Source organism: Pollicipes pollicipes, unplaced genomic scaffold (genome assembly GCF_011947565.3).
Source record: "Pollicipes pollicipes isolate AB1234 unplaced genomic scaffold, Ppol_2.1 Scaffold_5724;HRSCAF=6776_pilon_pilon_pilon, whole genome shotgun sequence".
NCBI classification, from domain to species: Eukaryota; Metazoa; Arthropoda; class Thecostraca; order Pollicipedomorpha; family Pollicipedidae; genus Pollicipes; species Pollicipes pollicipes.
This window is the reverse complement of record NW_023596746.1, coordinates 24,908,016-24,919,913: the sequence shown is the minus strand read 5'-3', so window position 1 is coordinate 24,919,913 and position 11,898 is coordinate 24,908,016.

The window sequence follows — 11,898 nt, the reverse complement described above, 5'->3', positions numbered from 1 at the left end:
GATAAACTGTCAAGTTGGCTGCTAAATAGCATTAAACCCAAGCACGAGCTTAATTTTGGCTCACGAAGCTCACGGGCTTCACTTTCGCTTGTGACTACTCTTGGTCGTCTGAAGGCCCAACGATGTCCAATTTTGCTGTCTTTTGTGTTTGAAAGCTGCGTCCGTTCGCCTCGTCATAAGCCCCTTCAGAGCCTGTGGGTCCCCAACGGGCACAAGGGACGAGCACAGTTCGGCGTTCCCCCCATTCCGGGTCCCGATTGGCCCGATCGTTTTGATGGATGGAGCTCCAACAAGGATATAGGGCCGTCCATCCAAATAAGAAATATCCAGCACACAATTTGGAGGGCCCAGGAATGATCGACTGTGCTCGAGTTGGTTAACGGACGAAGGCTCCTGACGAGAGCGTAGGACGCTCCATTCAAATAACAAAGGCCGACGACATAATGGAGAGAGCCCCAAACGATCCAGCGCACCCGAGCAGGTTAACAGATATGGCCCCGACAAAAGCGTGGGGTGCTCAATTCAAATAGGAAGTACTCAAGACCCAATTTGGATGAGCCCGAACGATCAAGTGTGCTAAAGCGGATTATCGAAATTGGCCCCGACAAGAGAGTAGGGCCCTCCATTCAAACCAGTAGTGTCCAAGACCCAGTGTGAGGGGCCCCCGAACGATCGAGTGTACCCTTGCAGGCTGTCAGATGGCCCGTGACAGGGGCATAGGGCCCCACATTCAAATATCAAGACCCAAGGTGCAGGGCCCTGAAACAATCTAGTGTGCCCGATGAGTTGAACAGATGGCCCCCAACAAGTGCGTAGGGCCTCCATTCAAATAGAAAGTACTCAAGACGCCAATGTGGAGGGTCGTGTGTGTCATTGGGGCTCTACGACGCACTCAGCTGCTGAGGCTATATGGCGTCGCCTGCCTCTCACCCTGGCAGGAAGGGCGGGCACCGCGGGGAATCGAACCCCGTACCTCTGGTTTCCCAGACGCGCAGTGGTTAACGCAGACACGCTGACCACCACACTACCGGCACCCCCAATGTGGAGGGTCCCTGAGCGTTCGAGTGTGCCCGAGCAGGGTAACAGATAGGGCCCCCGACAAGAGCACAGGGCCCTCCATTCAAATAACAAAGAGCCACGACACAGTGTAGAGAGAACATAAACGATTAAACGGGCGCCTAAATGGGCCAGACCAGGTTAAAAGATAAGACCCCTGACAAGGGCGTAGGGCCATCCATTCAAAACAGGAAGCACCCAAGACCCAATGTACAGGGCCCCCGACTAAACGAGTGTGCCCGAGCAGGCTAACATATAGGGCCCCCGATAAGAGCGAAGGGCCCTCCATCCGAATAGAAAGTACCCAAGACCCAATGGAGCGCCCTCCGAACGACCGGGTGTGTCCGAGCAGGTTATCAAATGAAGCCCCGACAAGAGCGTAGGGGTCTTCATTCAAATGAGAAATACTCCAAAACCAGCGTGGTGGGCCCCGAAAGATCGAGTGTACTCAAACCGGCTATCAGATGGCCTCGACAGGAGCGTAGGGCCCTACATTTAAATACCAAAGCCCAATGTGCGGGGCTCCCAAACAATCCAGTGCACCCGGGCAGGTTAGCAGATAGGGGCCTCGACAAGTGCATAGGGCCCTCCATTTCAATAGGAAGCACCCAAGGCCCAATTCGGACGGCCCCAAACGACCGAGTGAGCCCAAGTAGGTCAACGGATGGGCCCCAAACAAAAGTGCAGGGCCCTGAGCAAGTGACAAAAAATCGGAAGGGCCCTGGATCAATGTTGTGGGCCCTATGTATATCGTGAGTGTGTCGGTAGGTTACATGTGACCAACGTGAAGAGCCCCTGAGCAAACAAGAATACCCCGGCATGTCAACCTATGAGCTCTACCCTACCTACTACTATGAGCTCTACCCCCGGCTCTAGCGTATAGAACGTGTCGGTCAAATTGAAAGAATTCGTGGAAGGTCCTGATTAACAGAGTGCCCCGGCACGCTGGCAGGAAGGGCTCCAGCAACAGCGCAGAGCCCTCAGAGCAAATGCAAGGAAATCAAGGCCAACGTAAAAAGGTTCCTCAACGATCAGGCTGAACCCGCAAATGGACAAATAGAGCTCCGGAAGCAGTGTAGGGCCTCTGGACAGCGTAAGCAGTCTTAAGACCTCCCAATCACCACCTTCTCAATCACTGAAAAATAATTGTTGTCCTCTCGTAGGCCCCTCACTCTCGCTTGCAACTGTCATCGGTCACCTGCAAGCTCAAACACGTCCAATGATGTCGCGTTCTGTGTAAAAAAAACTGCCTCTGTTCACCCGGCTATAGGTCCCCACAGAGCCCATGGGCCCCATCGGCAGGGCCCAAAGGGGGGGGGCATAAACTCATGCCCCCCCCCCCCCCCTCTGGATCCGCGTCTGTGTGTAGGTCAGAGCCGGACAGTGTTAAACAGTGGGTCACTTGTCGGCAATAGGCAATGAGCCGTTCGCGAGCCTTGGTATAGTGGCCTTGTTGCCCAAAGATGGACCAAAGGGCCCTCGTAACCAAAGATCAAGGGTTCGGTTTGAAGACGGAAGCACCGAAGGACTGGCCGTTGACCACAGTAAGGACGCCCGGCCCGTAAGGCTGTGGCCTCAAATGTCAATCAGAGGGCCTCTCGCACCGATTGGGAACATCTAGAGGAGTGTGGGCCTCTATTTTGGTGAGAGACTACCAGCACCGAACAGTCGGCGCCGTAGCCGCCTGAACTCTGGGGGTCCATTTCCCAAGCGCGAGCGAAGCTAGACTCGCGATTTGCATTAGTCGCGGTCCCCGAAACAACGACGGTGTCGGTCAGGGGCTCACAGTGCCTTACAAGGTCCTGTGCCGGCAAGTGGCCCCGAGTCGCCAGGGGCCGTGCTTTAGAAGGCCCGAAGAGGGCCCAAAGGGTCTCTCGAGACCAAAGAATAACGGACAATTGGAAGCCTGGAGGGCCCAGTGTCGGCTGTGGGCTACATTAAGGACCCTCGCTCGTAGGTCCGTGATCTCAAATTTCGGTCAGAGGGCCTCTTGCACCGATCAGGGACCCCTGAGACAGTGCGTTGTTCAATTTCGGCCAGAGATCACCAACACCGACAGTCGGCGTCGCGTCGGTCTGAGATCGAGAGCCCCATTCCCCAAACAGGGACAAGACCGGAGGCCGCGGTTTGCACTGCTCGGGGCGCTGTGGCAATGCGGGGCCGCCGTGTCGGTTAGCGGCCCACAGTGCCTAACAGGGCGTATTTTGTCAACAAGGGGCCTTGAGTTGGCCAGGAGGGCACTTGCTGAAGTGACGAGAGCAACTCAAGGTTCCCCTTGCTGCGCATAGATGTCGCTAGAGGCCACGCGCTGGTCCTCGGCGTTCTCTGCAAAAAAGCTTTGCGCCACAACGCCACAAACCTACGCGACTTCTGCTTCATTCACATCGACACCAGAGTCAGCGGACTGATCTCACGCAGAGGATACACCAACACTGTCTCTGTCTCCAACACTGACTTCACCACCATTTGCAACATACTCATCGAACAGGTCCGACACGCGCTGCACGACGCCCACGCAGCAACGTCTTTACGAACGTCCGCGACAGTGGGAGTACCTGTAACTGTGGTTAGCCGGGACCCCGTCGTCCGGTACAGGTGATCTAGAGGCGAACCGTTTCAGATTGCTGCCATGAACGAATATCTCCTTTCGTTCACGTCGGATCGCAGCATCTGGTCGCAGCACCTTAATGACCTCACATGGTCCACTAAATTTGTAGGACGTTTCTCGGTCACATCGCATTTTACTCCTTGCGTGTGACATTACATGCTATATATCTATCTATCTATCTATCTGTCTATCTATATATATATATATATATATATATATATATATATATATATATATATATATATATATATATATGTACAACCTTGCTGCCGTCCCCATATATCCCCATATATCCCCAAGCTGAGTGTCAGGTGCTGGGCACAGTGGAACGTCATATATATATATATATATATATATATATATATATATATATATATATATATATATATATATATATATATATACAGCCTTGCTGCCGTCCCCATATATCCCCATATATCCCCAAGCTGAGTGTCAGGTGCTGGGCACAGTGGAACGTCATATATATATATATATATATATATATATATATATATATATATATATATATATATACAGCCTTGCTGCCGTCCCCATATATCCCCATATATCCCCAAGCTGAGTGTCAGGTGCTGGGCACAGTGGAACGTCAAGGCCTATCCACTGACGACTGATGTGAACCGGTGCGGTCCGCCGTGAGGCGCTGCTTCAACTCGTTCCCATGCTGTCGGTATGCGAAGCACAGATACGTGAACTGGTGTACGGTTCGAGCCACACCAAGGCGCGAAGCGAGCCGATCACCATGGGCAGTGTGATAGCCTATTTTCGCATGCTGTATGGCGCCAGCAACAGCGTGTCACGCGCACCGTCTGCCTGTCGATAACGAAGCCGTCACGCACGAGCAGGTACCCTCGCTCCCAAGGATAGGACGTTCCAGCGCGTCCTGAGCATCGGGACTGACGCTCCCATCTGCCTCTATAGTACAGGTGGCTGCCGACAGTACTGGATCAACTGCCCTGAGCGTCGCCTCTGGCGATCTCACCTGGCTCTATAGCGCAGGCAGCTGCCGACAGTACTGGATCAGCTGCCCTGAGCGTCGCCTTTGGTGCTCCCACCGGGCTCTATAGCGCAGGCGGCTGTAGACAATACTGGATCAGCTGCCGGCGCACGTCGTAGCTCCGTCGGGAGACTGGAGCGGTCCGACAACGCGCTCCGTGCGTCACCGTCCGATGGATGATCCCGGCGTTCATCCACCGACGTCAGCGGTCGACGTCAGAAGCCGGCGTCAGCTGCAGCCACTGTCGAGTCCTCGGCCCCTACAGCCCGGCTGGCGGCCGGCTCGTCAGCTGGGGCCGGTGCACACGTCAGCTGGGGCCGGTGCACACGTCAGCTGGGGCCGGTGCACATGTCAGCTGGAGCTGGTGCGCACGTCAGCTGGGGCCGATCTCCGGCACTGGGCCGCAACACCGCACTCAGGTCCGCGCAATGAGTCCGTATCGTCAGGACTCATCAGTCCGTGCTCCGAAGCACTGCTGATGCCTTCACTGCGCCACAGTTCCGGCGTGGCTCGTCGCCAGCATCATCACCACCCGACATCCCATGCGCTGGATTGGAGCGCGCTCGCTGCTCGGCAGCCCGTGCACTGCGCCCGCGCCCGCGTCAGCCCGCAGGCCACGCACCGGCGGGACGTCTCCATCGTCTCGGGAGAGCGCATGCGCGTGCGCGATGCCGGCTCCTGGTCGGTGGGTCGCAGGGCAGGTGTTCTGTGACAGCCCCATCACCCATCGGGCCAGCTAGCCGGCCAGATCCTGCGGGCTGTACAGCCACTCCAGCGCCGGCTGGTCTCTGACTACGGTGATCTCCGTCTCCGGTACATACCACCGGTGCCTGGTCACTGCACGGATCACGGCGAGGTGCTTCAGGTCATGCGTCGTGTACCGGGACTGACAGTCGTCGTGTACCGGGACTGACAGTCGTCACGTGTCCGGTACTGACAGTCGTGCACCGGGAATGACAGTAGTCGCGTACCGGGACTGACAGCCGGCGTGTATCACCGACAGTCGTCGTGTACCGGGACTGAGAGTCGTGTACCGGGACTGACAGTCGTCGCGTACCGGTACTAACAGTCATATACTGGGACCGACGAACGTGTACCTGGACTGACAGTTGTCGCGTACCGGGACTGACAGTCATTGTGTACCGGGACTGACAGTCGTCACGCGTCAGGTACTAACAGTCGCGTACCGGGACTGACAGTCGTGTTCCGTGACTGACAGCCGTCACGCGTCCGGTACTAACAGTCGGGTACCGGGACTGACAGTTGTCGTGTACCGGGCCTGACAGTCGTCGTGTACCGGGACTGACAGTCGTCACGCGTCCGGCACTAACAGTCGTGTACCGGGACTGACAGTCGTCACGCGTTCGGTACTAGCAGTCGTGTACCGGGACTGACAGTTGTCGTGTACCGGGACTGACAGGCGGTCCACTTTCCCGATGCATCCGCGACCGCGTATTCGGCGGCGCCGGCGCTTTGACTCAGCATCGCGCCCCGGCCACATCCACACGCATTCGTGGTGACACGGAGCGGCTGCTGCGGATCAGGCGGTGGTACCACCGGATAGGTGGCCACCACCTTCCTCAGGTCCTGGAGCTGCCCTATGCTGCTGCAGTCCATTCGAACCCTCCCAGAGCGCGGGGCCTCCCTCAAGCTGCTGGGCCGCCGGCAGCGCGCGATCCGTCGGTCCAGCAGCATGAGGGCCGCGGGATCGAGCGCTCTACGTTTTTAATCGCCGGCAGAATGCGCCCCTCGGCAATGACGTGCGTCAGGAACGTGACTTCTGACTGGGCGAAGTCTTCTTTGTGTCGAGGTGAATGTCGCTCCGTCCCAATTTCCAGCGTACCTCATGCAGGACTCTAGGAGCTGTTCCATCATCTCTGTGAAGATTAGCACGTCGTTTAGGTAGACGAACACCGACTTGTGAAGCAACTCCTTTAGCACCGTCGTCATCAGCCGTTGGTAGGTAGCTGGCCTGTTACACATGCCGAAAGCTAGAGTTTGGTAGCACTACTATCCCTGCTGTGATGAAGGCTGTTTTCTGCTGCGATTACATTGCCAGCCCCAGCTGCCAGTACGCAGCTTTCTGGCTCAGTTGCGAACAGGGCCGATGAACCGATGGCACCGATGGGATGGGACCAATGGACGCCAGCAACGACTCTATCATCAGCAGAGGAAACAAGTCCTTCGCGCTGCGCCGATTGAGTTCCCAGAGGCCTGTGCAGAAGTGGTAGCTGTTCGTCTCTTTTTTTCATCAGGAGAACTGGACTTGCATCGAGACTGCACCCTTACGGATCGCACCTTTGACAGCATATCCGTGATCTGCCGGTTGATTTCTTGGGTAACGAGAAGCTGGGTGGGGCTTTTTCTTCCTGCACCCCTCCTTCGGCTTGATGTGATGCTCCGCTGCTCCCAATTTTTGCAACGCTCCTCTTATACGAGCCCGGTGTTCTCGACCCTCATCGACACGCTGGCCGTACGCGCCATCGCGATGAGTTCCGTATGGTCGGACACAACACGGCTATGCAGCGACTGCCACACGGTTGCCGCATGCAGCCCGTTTGGCCCATTATACGCTCACCGTGGAGCAGCCTCGGCAACCCGCACGGAGGAAGGAACGACACAGCAGAACATCGTGTATTTTTTTATGACAAACGCAAACTAGCTCATAATTCCGTACGCTACACGCACGCTGAACGATGAGAACATTGAACAACTAGCGCAAGCACAACGCAACGAAAGGCTGATCCACCGCCTACCAACGGCTGTAACTCTCTCTAGCTAACACCTAAGACCCATCCCCATGAAGTCACGGAGTGGAGCGCCGCGATAGCCGGGTACAGTCCTTATCGCCACCTGGCGGCCGCAACATCGTGCACAGCGCCGACCGCCGCCTGGCGGCCACAACGGCCACGGCTGTCGTTGCCACCTGGCGGCGAAGCGCCGAATTGTCATTTCTTCGAGCACTCAGGACCGAAGGGGAGGCACATTTCCACTGCACCCCCTGCCTGCACCCCTGGGCCCACGAGTAGTCAGGGGGCTCTTAGGTATAGGAGGGCCTTTGACCTGCCGAAAGGGACCTGCGGACTGAAGTAAAACCGGGTGTCCGGAAAGTCGTGATGATACAATCAACCAACCGATACAACCGAAAATCCCGTCACCAGATGAGACACTGAACGGACAGTGAGCCTCAGATGTATGCAAACGAGCACCTAGTGGCAAGACGTACTCCCGAACAAGGAAGATGCTAACTGGCGATCGGAGGGGCCCGGGCGGCCTCCGAATAGGGAAATAGCAGGAGGGCCTCTCAGTGGTCAGAAAGACCCTGAACAACTAAGGCGGCTTACGAGCGGCCAAAGAGGCCCAGAACACACAGAGCCCTGAGCCGAAAATGCTGTCCCTGAACGGCCAAAGAGCCATTGGGTAGTTCCGAAGTTCCCTTGGTGTCATGATGGGGCTTTGGATGGTAAGAGGACCCTGAGTAGTTGCAAGAGCTCGTAAGAGACCAGGACACCCCTGAGGAACCGGATAGGGTCTAAAGAGCATCCAGAGAGGACAATTTATTTCTGTCAGATTTTCTTCTGGCAGAGAATCTCTTTTGAGGTCGTTTCATCCAGCACGGACCATTTTCATTTGCGCTGCGGGAGCAAAAGGGTCCTTCCAAAGCACTCTTGGGCCCCTGCCCCCTCCCCGACTCCTGCATTCTGGTTTTTCGGTGCCTCGGGGTGCCCCCTGACATTCATAGGATCTCCAGCCGTGTTTGTTGGTCTCAGTTTTAACGGATACGTCATGTCAATAACGACCGACCAAGGCACAGGTACATGCCATAAGGCGGGAGAGCCAGCCCCTTTATCAAGTTAAATCTCTTTATGCATCCCTACCAGGTTAGGGGTCAACTTTCGTGAGAAGTGAGCGGGCATGGTCGGCCCCAGCCGCTCCCCTCTGTAGTCCTACAGTGTGAACTCTAGAAGAGGTGCTCGTCTTGTTCACCTTGTCCCATCTCTTGGTAGGACAACCGACAAGTGCCACCTTTTGGAAGAAGGGACATGTGGCTAAGAGGTGACACATAGGAACGTCTTCATTTCTCGGTCCTATATTTGCATTGCACTTTGCTTTACGAGAAAACCTGTTTAGCAATCTAGTTTGGTCCGATTTCTTATCGGATTGCTAGTGAATGGATACGAAAGGCCAGATAAGCGCAGCCTTGCCGTAATTCCTGTGCCCAATCGCGCCAAATAGAAGTGATTCGAAAGAGGTAACCGGTGCCCCATGTAAAAACTCGATTCAGCGTGAATTAGATGCGTGAATTCAACACCGTTTTAATGGCCGTGAACGCAAGACTTGTCGTTTGTACGGATGGATGGGATACCTTTGAGCTTGTGGCAGGGACACTTGAAACGGGATAAAATGGCCGCGCTTGTATCCTCCACTTAACCTTCCGTGTCCTTCCTTCACGTTCAAGCGATGTGTAAGTGTTAGCGAGCAATATAACTGTATCTAAATTTAACATAAAAATGCATGCCTAATTTCACAAACCATAATGCTCGGAAATTCGCTGGCCATGAACCTAGCAGGCGTGTCGTTTCAAACAATGAAGCAAAATATCTGAAAACAGTGCATGCTTTCGGTGGCTACTGAAGCGTAGTAGCCGGATGGCCAGATTGGTAACGATCCGGTAACTCCTCGTGAAAGCTGAACATTGACCCTTCAAAGATGCATGACAAAAGTGCGTTCGAAATGGGCTGGATGAATTAGTTTTGGGAACGCTTCCCTACTTCCAGGCGATTGTGAGCAGTGTACAAAGCATTGCAAACATTCCATTCTGATGGATATTGGCCAACGAAAACCGTGCCTCGCACCTGTTAAAATTGCATGGCCTGACTAATCCATATATATACCACGTCGTGTTCCAATCAAGTTTTGAATACATTATCGATACATTCGTCAGTTTGCTGATCGATTTTTGGTGCATCCGTCGGTGGGACAGCGTGGATATCGCTTATTGATTTATTTACTGTATGTTGGCCACCGTGATGTCGTTCATTTCAGATCTGGCCCTGTGTTTTCGTGCGAGATTCGACATTAGTTGTTAAAATGGCCCAAAATGCCTTGGGTCATGTTTTGCACTCGATCTCAAGTAACAGGCTGCGTATCTCAGCTATCTCATTTGCCAATAAGACTGATCGTCTTCTCTTCCGTCTAACTGGAAAAATTACGTGTTGCACAGCAGTTTTGCTATCGACAAAATAAGTGTGTGATGGCTGAAAACTGCAAATATCGGCCATGAGCTGTTACAAAGACGTCAGCCCTTAGCAGATCTGACGGCTGCGTCACTTCCATCAGGTTGAAAATGTTTTCACAATTCAGAAAGATGTGCTATATTTGTTGTCTTAGCCACAACCTACAAACCATTGTAAACAATAATAGTGCCCAATTCCAAAGGCTGCGCGGTTGGTTTGGTTCGAGTGGGACAGTCATGAGCCCATAATAGGAAATATCGGGAAAAGTTATGGTCAAGTCACCAGAACGAGCGTCTTCAAACGCAAACGTGATAAAACCATGGCATTGTCGACGAACATCAGCGCGGACCGTCCCCAGGCACGTTAACCCGCAATTTCTACCAATCGAGTCTGAGCGGGTGCATTAGCAGTAGTGACCAACTGGCTGAGCCAGGTAACGCAGCCAAAGGAATCAGCACGCGAGCAGTGGTAAAGAGCACCTAGACTGAACTGGCATGATTGTGAAGCCCCATATCACTGGGTTCAGTTGGAGGTAGAAACACGTAGCATTGTATTCGAAGTCCGGTACTATGAAAAGCTGTATTTCGTGTTGCGGCATCGAATGAGACGACACTAGCCGCTCGATGAAGAACGCCCTGGCGGCGCTCCGAATATAGACGGCGCCACATGGGTAAGGCCAAACCTTCACACAGGTCGCGGGACATACAGACTCCGGCGGGGACGATGCAGGCGCGCACTCACTGGTCCACTCTCCCAGCAGTCGGAGGTCCAACAAACCACAAAGATGAGTCCAAGCTCGCGGTGAGTGCCGCTCGCATGGCAGCAGGTCTCGCTTGAGGATGGGGTCGCTGTGCGAAGATATCTCAATGTGAACGTTTTTATAGATGAATGGGTAAGCCTCGTGGTTGTCGTGGCAGGCGAAATGTAACGCACAATCTGCTATGGCACTCACATTGGGAATGTTGTTTTCAGCTGCTGATTCTGACTGCTCTGCTGACCGTCGTCTCTGCGAGCTACCGAAACCGCGGGTATGGTGGACACGGCGTTGCCTTTTGTGGACACGCTGCATACGGCGGCTACGGCAACGAACACACCGTGGCTTACGGCCACCTGCGCTCCCGTCGGTTTCTCGGCTTCAGTGGATACAGCAGCTAGGGCTATGGCTACGGCTCCAGCAGCCATGGACCGGCTCCCCGCAGCCACGGACACGTCGATCCTGGACACGGCAGCAGTGGTCACTTCGCCCACAGTCACCGTCGGTCGACCTCCGGTTCTAACGGACATGCCGCCCGCAGCTACGGAACCGCGCGCCGTGGCCAGTGATACATTGCCAGCGGCTACCGAGGCCGTGCCTCCCACCATTAAAAGGATATATGGGGTTTTGAATTGAAATAGACATCTTAAAGACCTTTCAATGATGTTCATAATCATGCCCTTCTTAAGACCTAAGTCCCTTCAGTTTCTAAACTACACGTCCGCGTAAATGGGGCAAGGCTTATCGGGGAGAGCATTTCAAAGTCACCTTGGTATTCATGACGTCATAGTAACGTCATTCAAACCCTTCCATTCCATAAGCCATGCGGCGGTCGAGGCCAAAAAAGATACAAGTGTTGAGGCGTTCATACCTGCCGTTCGTGAGCGCGCTTTCCAGGTATAATCGCCGTCAATTAGCTCTCAATCAACGTTGTGCGGCTATAAATAAAAGCTAGTCTTACTCCCAATGAGACGACTCTGTCTTTATTTCAGAACAATTGGACTGCTGACAAGTTACATGTTTTCCAGGGTCTGTTGCCGCCCACATCGCCTTCGTTTCTACAAATCTTAGGCATATGGCTAAGCAAATATTTACGCTCTTATGATTTATGTATTAAGATAACCGTCTTCACAGTAGCATTATTATATGGGGGCCTTATTTGCCACCAATGCTGAAATGCATGACAACTGGGTTTAACAGGGGCGGGACGTTTGATAAGGTTGTCATG